This window comes from Ceratotherium simum, chromosome 6 (assembly GCF_057802395.1).
Source record: "Ceratotherium simum simum isolate JZ-2026a chromosome 6, ASM5780239v1, whole genome shotgun sequence".
In the NCBI taxonomy this organism is placed as follows: domain Eukaryota; kingdom Metazoa; phylum Chordata; class Mammalia; order Perissodactyla; family Rhinocerotidae; genus Ceratotherium; species Ceratotherium simum.
This window is the reverse complement of record NC_141905.1, coordinates 7,649,536-7,658,335: the sequence shown is the minus strand read 5'-3', so window position 1 is coordinate 7,658,335 and position 8,800 is coordinate 7,649,536.

Genomic DNA, 8,800 nt, shown 5'->3' with positions numbered 1-8,800 from the left:
CACCACAAGGATCTCACCTGTGCTACCCCTTTACGATCACACCCACCTGCTGCCTGCTTGATCCCTAACCCCTGGCAACCACTAATCTGCTTTCCACATATACAATCTTATCACTTTGAGAAAGTTATATAAATAGAATCATACAGTTTCTGACCTTTTGAGATTGGCTTTTTTCTCTCAGCATAATACCCTTGAGATCCAGCTATGCTGTCACATGTATCAATAGTCTGTCCCTTTTTATCGCTGAGTAGGATTCCACAACATGGATGTACCACAGTCTGTTTAACTCTTCAACTGTTTAGCCACTTTGAATGCTTTCTGTTTGAGGCTATTACAAATATAGCTGCTTTAGGGAACCTCCCTTCACCCATTTTCACTCCACAGGGGTTGGTTGGAGTTGATTCCACCTCTTGGCAGCGGGATGGACACATGACCAAGGTCCTTCAGGTAGAATTACTCTCTGCCCTGGCCACAGTGATGTGTGCAGGACTGTGCGTGTGGCCCACAGTGGTCCAGTCAGAGACCGTCTCAAGTGTTTTGCTGGAACCATTAGGTTCATGTTCTTATAATGAAAAATGCCTTGAAAAATACACTCTGTCTCTCTGGGCATCATGGTCATCAGCTATGAAATAAGGATTTAAAAAATCCCTATGATGACAGGTTAGTATGTATTTGTTCATTCAACAAACTAAAAGTATTTATTAAGAGAGAATTTTAAAAAGAGGGAAAATCAGGTGCAAAGGCCCTGGGGCAGGAAAGGAGTTAAGTGACCAGAATGCCCAGAGCATGGTGCTGGAAGGTGGAGGAGAGTGGGGACAGGATGAAGTGGAGAAACAGGCAAGGACCCCTCAGTGAGGACCGTCTAAGATCTGGAGGGCAGTTTGGACTTGAGACTTGCATGATGGGAAGTCATTGAAATGTTTTAAGCAGGGAAATGGCATGCTCCAATTTACCTTTCACTGCTCAGGGAGAATGACATGAGGAAAATGGAGCATGTGTGGAAGCCAGTGAGGAAGTTCCTGTATAAGGCCAGGCAAGAATCGGTGGCCTGTCTAGGGTGATAATAGTGGGGATGGAGAGAAAAGGATGGATTTGGGATATATCTTGGAAATAAAAGTAATTGTAAGACTTACTCATGGAATGGGTCAGAAGGTAAAATCAAAAGTGACCTTTAGGTTTTTTGCTTAAAGTTAGTGTGGGCAGTAATATTTACGACATGGAGAAGAGGAACATGGAGAAGCTTGGGACAGCTTGGGGCACCAGTTTGGGACATGTTATGTTGGAGATGCCAACCAGTGAGGGTAAGGGGCAGTCAGAAAAGGAAGCCTGTAGCTTAGGGGCGAGACCCAGTCTGAAGATACCAATTTGGGACTCATCAGATGACATTTAAAAACTGCAGAAATGGATAAGGTGACCTGGAAGAGTGTGCACGAGAGAAAGGGCTCAGGCCCAAGCCCTAGAGACCTCCAGCACTTAGAAATCTGAATAGAGCACAGAGAACCCATTTCTCTGAGCCCCTTCAAAGTCGAACCTGGAAGAAAAAATAACCATCGTCACAAGCGACCTTTTCCTTAACTTCTTCAGCTGATGCTCAGTTAATGAGTTTTCAACCATTTTTGTTTCCCAGTGTACACATTTAACACCGTAAATCCTTTGAGGCACTGTGTTAGCTGTCTTTGGGAAGTTTTGAAATGTGTTCTTTGTGTTGCATTCAATTCTAAATATTTTGTCATTTCCATTCCAGTATCTCGAGACATAAATTAACAATGTTTTTCAGTGTTTAAATGTATGTCCTTTATTTTTAGCTATCTTTTCTGCTATTGATGTCTAATTTTACTGCGTTAAGATTAGAGAACCTTGAACACTATCGATTCTTTACCATTCATTGGTTGCATCCTCCTTTCTGACACTTCGTGCTCACGATACGTGCTCAGTTTCTATGAACATTCCATGGGCAAAGGTTTCTATGTCCATCTATTATACCAAGCTCACTCATTGTGTTGTTTAAAATCTTTGTTTCTCTACTAATTTTTTCTTGTTGTTTTGCTTGTTCTATCAGTTTCTGAGAGTGTTATAAAATTTTCACTAAAATTGTGAATTTATCTTCTCATTATGTCACAGGTTTGTGTTTGCTTGTTTTCTTCTTTTCAAGCTTTGTTATTAGGTGTTTATAGGTTCAAGACTTTTTTTCTCTGTGAAGTGTTCCTTTTATCATCTTGTAACAACAATCTTTATCCTCAATAAAGCTTTTTCCTCAGTCTATCTGATCTCATATTAATATTATGACACTACGCCAGTTTTATTTTAGCTGCTATTTGGCTGGTACATTTTTCCAGTCACTTGTTTTCAATATTTCCATGATGTTATGTTTTACATATATCTCTTGGCAAACAGCTATAATTTGATTTTTTTAAAAACTCAACCTAAGTGACTCTCTATCTGTTAATATGTGAGCTTAATCTGTTTATATTTACTATGATTACGGATATATTTATACCTATTTGTACCTTCTTCTTTTGTGTTTCTGTTTACCATGATTTTTCTTTTATGTTTTTCCCTTCTTTTCTTCCTTCTGTTGAATTTATCAAGTATTTTTTTGGTCTTTATCTTCCCCTACTGGTTTGGAAGTTATGCATTCTACTTCTCTTCTTTACTTGTTACTCTTACATTTTTAACACGAGCGCTTGACTGTAAAAAGTCTGGTGCTGCTCTGTGCGATACAGCAGGGCCACTGGCCATGCATGAGCATTTGAAATGGGATGAGCTGAACAATTACATTTTTTATTTTAATTAATTTTAATTTAAAAATTGATATGCAATACAGTTATTGAAAAGCTTTTACATAAGTTTGGAACAATTCGGGTCAGTGAATCTTCTTTTCCAACTCTAAATTTTGTGAAATCTAAATATAGATCAAATATTTCCAATGGAAATTTAGCATACAAGTTGAGAGGTACTGTAAATGTAAAATACACACCAGATTTGAAACATAAAAAGAATATGAAATGCTTTGATAATAATATTTATATTGATTGTATGTTGAAATGATAATATTTTGCATACATTGAGTTAAATAAAATATATTATTAAACTAATTTCACTTGCTTCTTTTTTAATGTGGCAACTGGGGACATTTTCATTGCGTGTGTGGCTCACGTCGTGTCTCCACTGGAGCATGCTCACCTAGCGTTGACGCCCCAAACACCCGGAGTCTGAGGCTCTGTTCTCCGCCCTTCTCGTCCACGTTGCTGTCTTATTAGCTACCCCACCGTCTGCAGCGGCAGGTCCCCCTTGTTCTTCCCGCCCCCACCTTAGCCGTTACTCCATCTCTTTTATACACAGTGACGACTAGATTTACCAAAATGGGTGCCGATGCTCCATCCGCCGCACTCGCCTCCCACACCTTCGTCACAGTCCGCTCCCCTCCCCCGGCTTCCCGCCGCGCCGCCGCTGCTGGCTGGCTCGGCGTCCCCAGCGTCACCGGGCCCAGGCCGCGGGTGGAGACGCCGGGCCGCCCCCTCCCCGCGGCAGGCCGCCGAGCCCGGGCCGCAGACGCGAGGGGCTCCGGGCGGGCCTCTGCTCGGCTCCCACGCCTGCCGCCTCCATGCGCCCGGCCGCCACATTCATGCCACCCTCTGGCATTGGGGCGGGGTGGCCGCTGGTCCATTCCTCTGCATCGCCTCCCGGAAGGGACATCGGATTATTCTGGCCGCACCCTCTGGAGCAGACTGAAGGCCTCAGTGCCCCTGCTAGGTGGGCCCTACCTGACCAGGGCCCTGGTCGAAGCATCTTCCTCTCTCCTAAGGCCTCAGGGGCCATTCCCGGTGCCCACGCCGCTCCGCACAGACACATCCAGCCCAGGAGCCCAGGCCCGGACTAGGGGGAGGCAAGCCAGGCACTCATTGCCTCTTTAAAATTTGCACCCTAGATGCCTCATCCCAGCCCTGAACCCCCCAGAAGTATGCGTTTCCCATGAGTGCCACGCAGGCGATCCCCCTGAGCCTCCTGAGGCCAACAGAGCTCGCTCTTCCCCTCCCCTTCGTCCTCCTCCTCGGAAGGGCCTCCTCAGACTGGAGACAGCGCAGGGCTGGAAAAACCCATTGACACCGTAAGCAGTGTGCTGAGAGCGCCGTCTTGTGGCCATAATTGCCAATTACAGTCAGGACTGCTCTGTACCACTGTTAATTAGTTCAGCGTTTCTTCTACCCAATGATGGGACGCTCTTTTCAAAAGAAGGGGGAACAATCCCTGGCTCCAGCACCGACCTACGTATTTACACACATAAAACAATATATAGCCTTCCAATACTTGTAACCTATAAGAGCTAGGAAAAACAAAACGACTTTGCTAGGTAAAAACAAAGAGTCCCCTAAGAATGCTTGATTAAGTGTGATCACAGTGTGGTCCCAGCTGAGTTTGTGGGTGCTGGGGTTCAGTGGCTCCTTGAGCAGAGGCCTCCAGAGGATCCTTGTGACCACCCTGACTTCTGGGGGCTTCCAGGCTCCCTGAGCTCTTACACAGGACCCTAATTTCACGGAAGCCAGTCGACCCACTGATGGCCACAGATTCTGGCTAAGGATGTGGGGCCCCACCCAGTCACCTGGGAGGCCCCAGAACAGGCTCCCAACAGGCAGCCATAATCTTGCTGCTGGCTCTCCCGGAGACCCACCTCACCAGGGCCCAACGTCCTAACATTACAGACAGATATGTTCTCTGCCACTTGCTGCCAATTCGATTTTACACACAAACGCAAACTCAGGCAGTGAAATCGGCTGGGAGTGATTATAAGGTGGTAATCCCCCCTTATAAAAATGGCCTGATTTTTATTTATCATGTAAATTAAAACACAGAATTTATTAAATTGTGCAGGAAACCCAGTCTGAGAACCAAACACTGCCTTAGCTAGCGCTGCTGACGATGGAAAAGGTAGAGGGAAGGGGCACTGATGGGGCCCCTGTGGAGTGCCACAGCATCGTGGCCAAGAAGACAAGCACGGGGCACTAAGCTGAGTTCTCTGCATGAGGTACCTCACTCAGTCCTCGCGTCAGACCACGTGCTGGGGTCAGCAGAATTATTATCCTCATTTTACAGGCGGGGAGTGGGGCTCAGAGTGGTGGTGTAACTTACCTAGTGACCCAGCTGAGAAGAGTGCAGAGCAGGAGTCAGACTCGCCTCTGCCTGACCCAACACTCTCATTCTTCCCACCGCAGCTCCCCCACCCTCCCAGCAGCCCTGCATGCACAGGGGAGGCCTGGTACACTGTTTTCCAGTCGACTCCCCACTAGCAGTGGGGACAGACAGGGTCCAAAAACACGACACTCCGCCTGGCTCCTGGGAAGCCCTGAGCTCTGGCCTTGCAGCAGGCCCTGGGCCTCCTCACCTGTGCCAGCAACTCCCCCCACCACAGCCCGCCCTGCCCTGCCCCACGCCTAGAGGCCTCCGAGAGCTGGAGGGAGGTTACCACCCACCCATTTAGGGTGGGTGACCGCCTGCCTCCCGGTCATCACCTCCCTGAGGCTGGACTGACTGAGCCTCTGTCCCAGCCCAGCTCTGCCCAGATGCCGTTCAGGCTTTCCAAGGCTACTGGTCGTTCCACGGTCAGGAAGGACAAGAGCGAGGGGCCACCTGAGCCCAGGTGAGGGGAGGCCGGCCCGCCCCTGGAGAAGGGAATTCTCTGCCCTCCAGAGCCCCACTGGAAGGCCAGGTCAGTGAAGGCCGCCTGCCTGCTTCTCTCCTTGGCCTTGGCTTTCAAGAGGTCTTGAATTAGCTGGCCTTGATTTCAGATCTCAGCAATGCCATTTATAATCCGTCCCCTTGGGAAATTCGCTGAACTTTTCTGACCTCAGTTTCCCAATCCATAAAGTGGGGAGATCCGAGTGATGCTGGATCCTTGCGAAGTGGCTCAGATCCCCCCTCTGCAACGTGAGGGCTCCTCCTCTGCTAAGGATTCCTCCAGCCCCAACTCCCTCCCGCATACTGACGACACGGGACTGGGCCAGCTGTGCAGAATTCGGCTGCTCTGAGGAAGACTCAGTGTAGAAAGCTCCACACACCGTGCCGGCCTCGCGTGACCCCAGGGAAGGTGACACCTTCCAGGTGAGGGTGGGGCGAGTCGGAGGTCAGGGATCCAGAGGCTGGGAGGGATGCGGAGATGCGGCAGCGGAAGCAGTGGGCCAGGGACGTGGGCAGTGGTCCTGCTGGTGCCCGCCAGGGGGCGCTCTGCACCAAGTCACCCCACCCCCCCCCAGGCCGGCGTCCGCGAGCCGCCCTGCCCCAGCCCTTCCTGGCAGAGGTCAGCCTCACCCGGGAAACGTTTCCCGAGCCCAGGCTGCTGCAGCCTCTGAGCAGGCCAAGGTCGGCCGTCAGCGCACCATCGCCGGAGGCGCCGAGGAGCCAGGGAGCCTGGAAATGACTGACGATGTTCAGCCGGGCAGCTTCCTCCTGTCCTGCCCACCCCCTGCCCGCTCAGTCACATGGCGGGCCGGGAGCAGGGCCAAGGCCACGGCAGGGCCACAGGGTGAGAGGAAGGGGCGGGGAGCCCGAGCGCGCCCCCAAGGCGGTGCCCTGTGGAAGGACCCCGGCGGGCTCCGGGCGGCGGAGACGGAGGTGTCGGGCTCCCAGGACCAGGTGAGCAGGCCCGGCGAGGCGACACCCGGGCAGCTTTCCTGGAAGCCTGGCCCACCCCTGCCTGCCGGGGCCCAGAGGCCCGCCGGGCCCCCACGCTCGCCGCCGGGCCCCGGGGAGATGAAGGAGGAGCCGTGGGTCAGCGCTGTGGCTGCCGGTCCAGGACAAGCGCGCCGTGTGTCCACACTGGAGGGGTGGGGCGGCAGAGCAGCCTGGGTTTGAATTCCCCCGCCTCGGCCGTGTTCACCTGCGTGCCTTAGGGGGACTCACGATTCCCCTGTACTGCTCACCCCACGGTGCTGCCAGGGTACTGTGTGGTCCACAGTTGGTGCCTAAGTGCTGGCTGTCATTGTTAACAATGCCTGCGGGGGTGATGCCCAGTGCATACTGGCCCGAGCCCGGGGAGACCTGGTGTCCCCAGCGCCGCCCGCACGGGAGCAGTTTGCTGAGTGGCTGGTGCCGGAGCTGCTCCCGGCTGAGTCATCCCCCAGCTGGCTCCCCACGGCTGCCCTTCACGGGGCTGCTCGGCCGACCCCGTACAGGTGACCCACCGGCCGAGCTCAGCTGCGGTGGGGCCTGCTGATGAGCACCCATGCCAGGAAAGCTGCGTGAGGCGAGGCAGGGCTGGGCGGGTGACTGGAGAACAGTCCTGTGCCCTCTGCCCTGAGCCCACTCTCCCGGGGCAGGCAAACAGAGCCCACCATACCTGCCCTCCCACCCGTGTCCTCCACAAGGCAGATGCCCACGCCCTGGGGCCTTGTGGTCTCCACTGCCTGCCGAGATCAGCGAAGGTCACTCCTTCAACCAGAGCCCTCCTGCCACAGTCATGCACCCCTACACACACACACACACACACACACACACACGTACAGATACAGCCCCCATGATGTAGACCAGGGCCAGTGAGGGCAGAGACCTGCCCACGGCACATGGCACGGCCAGGACAGAGGCGCAGCCAGCTGTCTCCCTTGGGCGCCTCTTTGCTTCGTGATAGCAGAGTTGAGGTTGGGTCATGACCTGGCCAGGAGCAGGGTAGGGGCTGGAAGAAGCTGGGAAAGAAAGGGCCATCAACGTGTCCAGGGGGGAGAACTAACCTTGTCACACACACCCCCAGGGGTCATTATATTAACCTTAGAGTGCCGTGCAGTGGGCATTGTATTTTCAAAACTCTTCTCCCCTCCCCTGGGGCACAGTGCCATGGCATCTAGTCTAGCATCTCCCTCTTTCCTATACCAGCCCAGGTGCCTTGTGGAAGCCAGCTCCACCCAGCTGCTGGGATAAGGCCAGGTTGCTTTAGCCAATCAGCACATCTCATTCCCCAGCCATCAGGACTGGTTCAAGGAGGGATTGGTGGCCCAATCAAAAGGCAATCATGAGGCAAGAGGAGATATTTGGGAGAGTAGGGAGGAGAAGCTGCCCAGCACTTCTGAGAAAGATACTGGAAGATAATGCTCTTTCTTCCTGTTAGATATGAAGGAGGAAGTATTAGCTCCTGAAGCTGGTGTCCAGAATTTTTAATAATAAGGCAACCTTGCTGAAGATGAAGCAGACACTTCAGGAAGCAAACAGGAGAACCAGAAAAAAAAAAAAGAAAGAAAGAAACAGACTTGGTTGGCATTGTCAAGCTGCTGGATCCAGCCATGCCTGAAGTCCATATTATAAGGATTTTCCCACTAAAGGAGCCAATAATTCCCCCCCTTATGTTTTAAGACAACTTTGTCTTTTTTGTTTCTAGCACCTGAAAGATTCTTACTTGATTATCCTCTTTTAACCAAAGACAAAATGGATACTCAGAAGGTATAAGTATAAGGTTGCCAGATAAAACACAAGACATTTAATTAAACCTGAATTTCAGATCAACAATGAATACCTTTTTAGTTGATGTTATGTCTCAGGCAATATTTGGAACACATTTAAACAAAAGAAGATAACTGATCATCGTGTATTTTTATTTGCTAAATCTGGTAACCCTATTTCAGGAGAATGTCCAAATTCACACCAATGGAAAAAGGAGAAACCTGGACACGGACCAAGAGCTTTTAATTCTAACGCCGCTATTACACCAGGTGATGGAATGGGCTGCTTCTTCTCACTCCCCAGTCCCCTCCGTCACCCTCCCAGTCCCATGTACTTAGAGAATACAGAGAAATGTCACTCTGGGTCCCTAAGGGATTCC